Below are 5,664 nucleotides of genomic sequence, written 5' to 3' on the forward strand. Positions count from 1 at the left end.
TTTAACTAATTAGCTGAAATTGGCTTCACTATAGTTAGTTCTTTAGGGCTGCATTTATTTATAAGGACGGGACACTAAAACAGAACACAAAGACATAAAATTATGTTTGGCAGATGAGACATAGATAGAGATATTGTGTCTAGAGACACTAAATTAGTGTATTTTATGTCCATCCTAATAGAAAAAATACAAAAACACTAACAAAAAGACACAATTTGTTTTTTATTTTTTTATTATTCTTGTTAATTTTTATAATTATATTTTTTTATTATATTTTTTCTCAAATTTTTTGAATAAAAAAAATAAGAATAAATTAGATTTTTATAATTTGTTCTAGTTTATCACCAAATAAAATATAAAAATATTAATTTTTGTGTCTTTATTCAATTTTTATAATTTATTTTAATTTATTACCAAATAGAATACAAAAATACTAAATTTTGTGTCTCTATTCTTAATATTTTATTCTCAATGTCTTATTTTATCTTTCATATCTTATTCTATTCTCAGAAATAAAAATAGCCTAAGAGGACCGATTATTTAAATATCTATTTTTTTGTTCCATTGTGGGCAATAATATTTGAAGCTACAAACGTTAGTTCCTTGGCATTCTGTAGTAGCTACTACAATTTGCAGATCCATGGCCCTCTGCCCCTCTCTAAACACAACTCTTTGCAAGCTCCAAATTCGCAGTCATCAAGTTCGAACAGTTCCTCTTTACGGCAAATTACTATTTCTCCAGTCACCACTTGAATTATTATCATAGACACAACTGCAAACAAAGTTAAATTAAACAACACATTTTCATGTAAAATATTACATTACAAGAGTAATATAAAGCAACCACATAAAGATATTAACATCAAAAGTTTAATTAAAGAATTCACTTTTTAAGATTAACTTTTTTATGTTAAATTATAAATTTTAAATTTAAAAAAACTACTTAATTTCTATAAAATTTTTTAGGGGTTATAGCTCTCCCTCTCACCCCATTGTTATCTCATTCCATTGCTGCCACTCCATCATGTTGTGGCTGCCCCTCTCACCCATCGATGTCGTTGAAATCGCTAAAAACTTTAAGAGTAAAATCATTGGAAGTCATAAATAAAGGGAGTACTAAGGAGCAGTAAGTTTTGTAATTTGTAACTATTAATTAGTTATTATTAATATTTTTAATAGTGTAAAAATATATCTAATAGTGTAAAATTATTCACTTTTTTATTAGTTAAATAATGATCAAATTTTAATAAAAATACTGAATCCTAAACTTTCTCAATAATTATTTACCTAGCAAATTAATTTAATGTGCCTTTTTTCTGACATACCCTTTAATAAGTAAATGGGAGAGAATATTGATTTATTTCAGTGAATTCTATCATTCTCCGTTTCTCTTTCTCTCTTTCTTTCTCTGAGTCTTCATTCTATTTTTTTTATTTTTTTTCTGCTTTTATTTTAAATATAATTGTTAGTTAGATATGTTAGGAAATTATTTGATTTCCTAACTTATTTGTGGGCAATACATATATTAATTATAATCACAAATTATGCTATTTCAAATTAAATGACTTATATAATGATGATCTCATTTATTGTTTTAAATGCTATCCTATAATAATGAAATACTGCAAACGGGTACGAAACGAAAACTAAATGAGAATTCGGCATCATTATGGCACAAACGCCTAGGTCACATCTCTAAACAGAGAATTCAGAGGCTCGTGTCGGATGGAATTCTCGAACCCCTAAATTTGGCAGACTTTGAAGTCTGCATTGAGTGCATAAAGGGGAAAAGAACAAACGAAAGGAAATTAGGTGCCGAGAGAGCTAAAGATGTCTTAGAACTGATACATACCGATATATGTGGCCCATTCCCTACTGTCTCTTGGAATGGACAACGGTACTTTATTACGTTCATTGATGATTACTCTCGTTACGGGTATCTATATTTAATTCATGAAAAGTCCCAAGCCTTGCAGTTAACAAAACCCCATATGAAATTTGGACTGGGAAAAGGCCTAGTATAAAGCATTTGCATATTTGGGGATGTCCAGCTGAGGCGCGATCTTATAGGCCGCATGAAAGAAAATTGGACTCAAGGACAATTAGTTGCTACTTTGTTGGTTACGCTGAGCGTTCACGGGGGTACAAGTTTTACAATCCTGCATCAAGGTCTATTTTTGAGATGGGAAATGCGAGATTTCTTGAGGATGTTGAGTTTGGGGGGAAGGAAATATTAGGAATGTTGCTTTTGATGAGGATTCTATAACTGACAATGATCAGGACCTTGTGTCTATTGTTGTTCAAGATACAGTTATTAAAAAAATTTAATTGAAAGCTTTAAGTTCAATGTAAATTATTATTATTATTATTATTATTATTATTATTATTATTATTATTAGATATAATATAAAATTAATAATAAAAAATCGTTAAATAATAATTTAATCAAATTTATTAAAGAAAAAGTGTAGGAGCCAGCAACTTTTGTGTTTTCTGGCCAATACTTAATCATTAAAATAAAAGTAAGTAACTCTCACCATTAGATGTAATTTCACACCATTAAAAACACTATTAATGACCAATTGATAATTACAAAACACCAAAATTACTGCTCCCTAACATTCCTCTTAATTAAATTATCAACAATTTTCACCTATAACTTGTACAAAAATAACAGCAGACAAGTTGTTACCTTATTATTATGGTCATTATTACTATATTTTCTCCCCGGTTACAAAGCACCAATATTGGCAAAAACATCTGCGAGATCCCTGGCACTCTGACCATACATCTGCTGCATTTTCAGAATCCCCTTTGTTCTTCACACAAACCTCCTCGCAAAATTCACGTACGCAGTTATCCATGTTCCAAAACTCACGCCGACATTCAAAGAGTCTTTGATCCGCACCCACTTCACTTCTCATCACTGACACATACAACATTACAAACACAATTCATCAATTACTCTTATAAATAACACGAGAAGATATTAACATAAGATATAAATGAAGATATTAGATATAGAAAATGAATTCTCTCGATTATTACAAAAATATAAAAAAATAAAATATAATTTTTAATTTTTAATATTTTTTATATTATTTTATTTTACTTATAAAATTAATAATAAGAGATCATACTTTTCTTTTTCAATTTTTTAAAAAATTGATCATTTAATTATTCAAAAAAATTGAGAGAATCTATTTTTGATCAGTATGTGAACAAACCTGAAACCAAAAGAAAAAGTGAAAAAAACTTTGCCATGCTTAATTTTGCCATTATTTATAATCAAACAATTGGTGGCCTGTTCTCATCAATATAACAATGCTAATCTATCTACTAATCTCGATGCGTTTTGTGTATTTAACAACTAGAGATTTGGGATGTATATATAAGCAAAATTTCATTTCATCACATAAAAAAATTATTGTAAAATTAATTGATATATATTTTCATTGGGCACATACAATAATAATGTAGATGGAGTAACACGATGAGAAGACATATAACTAAACTTAAATAATCACGAGTTAAAGTTATTTGAGATTACCAATAATGTGGGATTGATCCTGGTGAAAACTGATTCGATATTCTACTTACCGTAATTACCACTAGCTACCTTGATTCTGTTACATTTTTTTTATCTAAAAAGGTGAATAGTTAAGTTTATAGATGACATTGAAAGGCCATTAAAGATATTTTGTGACAATAAGTCAGCAGTACTATACTCCAATAACAATAAGAGCTTGACAAAATCGAAGCATACAGACATCAAGTTCTTAGTTGTCAAGGAGAAAGTTTAAGAAAAAACAGATTTCCATAGGACATATAGGAACAGAATATATGCTAGCAGACCCATTACCAAGGGATTGACCCCTAAAGTTTTTTTTTCATGAGCACACTGTTCGGATGGGTGTCAATATTTGTGATGCCTTGGTTTAGTGGGAGTTTATGCTATATGTTAACTACTAGACTAACCTAATTTAGTTATATTTTTTTATTTATTAAATCATAATTTTAAATTTTAAAATCTTTTAAGTAGCATAAGTAACATGAAATATTTAAAAAAGTTTAAGTTATTTTAGCCTAGAAGACTAAAATAATTTGTAGTCCTTGTTCATTGTTCAATATTAGGCCGTCTCTCTCAATAATCTAGTCAAGTTTTTGTATTTGGAATTTTGGACAGAGCAATCGTTTTTTTTTTTGTTAATTTTGGACAGAGCAATCTAGTCTAGTTGAAAAATATTTTTTTATGATTTTGGGCTTAACGTTTAAGTTGGTCAGTCATTCGGTCCTTTTAAATGAACTCAATAAAAAAACCCACCAAGGCCCAGAACTATACAGCATAAGCATGATTTTAATGTTTTTACATATTTTGACATAATTTTAAAATTTCATAAATTAATCAGATTTTTGTACTCTTTGCTCTAAAATTAACTATAATTTCCAATTTATTATTATTAACAAGTTTAATTACCCGTGCCATGCACGTGATAATATTAAAATTATAATTTTAAGTTGTTGTGTTAAAATTAATTTTAATTATAATAATTTAATTAATAAAAAATAACTTGTATGTGTTGTTTTTCTTTTCTTAATATAGTGTTAATTGTATTAACTATAAAATAGTTATTTGATCTACTTTTTTTAATAAATCAGACATATATACTCAATATGACCATAAATAATCTAGTAATAATTAAATCCACTAACAAAGTTTTACATGTTGGTTTACTGTGAAGTAAGAACATATCAAAATCAGCTCAAAATGAAGAACAAATTAATAGAGAATCCTAATGCAGAAAGTTATGTAATAAACAATAAATAACTTAAATCTACTGAATAACAATTCAATGCTATCTCATTAAATGAGTTAGTTGTTCCAAACTATGAAATTGAATTCAATTTCTTTAGGAATTCATTTCTTGATGGAATTGAATTCTAATTCCATCATATAAAGGTGTCCAAACAGGCTGAAAAAGAATTGTCTTTGACTTGTGAAATGGTGTACTTATAAAATTAACTTAAAATATGAACTACAAATATTTATAAGAATTTAATTTTGATGCTTGTAAAGTAGTTTTACACGTGTATCCAATTATTAATGACACATCAATAAAAATAAATATATTTCATATTGACCGCGTGAATGGTCATCCAAAAGAACGGATGTGATTGCACGACTATGTAAAATGTTTTACACTGTCAGTGCATCAAAATTAAACTCTATTTATAAATTGAACTTAGCATTACTTGAAAAAATTTAGTAAATGAATCAATTAATCTTATCATCTATTAGAACTATTTCTATGTAAACCGTCTTACTCTTGTCAAACTTGAATGGAACTTTTTATAGCCTTATAATTCTTGTCTTTATTTTTCATACTTTCTCTTCGTATAATATAATCTACTATAGGTGATACTATTAATAGAATCGTAGTCAATAGTCATTATATATGAAAAAAAATTGAATAAAGACTATGTGAAAATTATGAATTTTTTAAATAATAAACATGAAAGAAAATTTACTGCTTATTATATATACTAATAATATGTCAATAATTTTAAAAATTTATTAATAATACTAATAGTTTAAAGATAATTTTACTATAGTTATAATAAATTTAGTTATTACTCTAAATAAATAAAATAAATAATATATTT

The 5,664-nt window shown here is 27.1% G+C and overlaps 2 long non-coding RNA genes across 3 annotated transcripts; both read right to left on the minus strand.

Annotated features, from left to right (window-relative positions):
* On the minus strand, nt 388–1,452 carry LOC110266527. The gene is made up of 2 exons (XR_002353938.1): nt 1,326–1,452; nt 388–748 (listed from the first exon to the last, which is right to left on the minus strand). It is a non-coding gene; the product is annotated as an uncharacterized LOC110266527 (long non-coding RNA).
* Nucleotides 2,547–3,665, minus strand: LOC107617046. 2 transcript variants are annotated; one of them, XR_002353933.1, is made up of 2 exons: nt 3,551–3,665; nt 2,547–2,926 (listed from the first exon to the last, which is right to left on the minus strand). It is a non-coding gene; the product is annotated as an uncharacterized LOC107617046 (long non-coding RNA). The 2 variants fall into 2 exon arrangements; XR_002353934.1 differs by lacking the exon at nt 3,551–3,665 and adding an exon at nt 3,228–3,519.

The sequence above is a fragment of the Arachis ipaensis genome, chromosome B09, assembly GCF_000816755.2.
Source record: "Arachis ipaensis cultivar K30076 chromosome B09, Araip1.1, whole genome shotgun sequence".
NCBI classification, from domain to species: domain Eukaryota; kingdom Viridiplantae; phylum Streptophyta; class Magnoliopsida; order Fabales; family Fabaceae; genus Arachis; species Arachis ipaensis.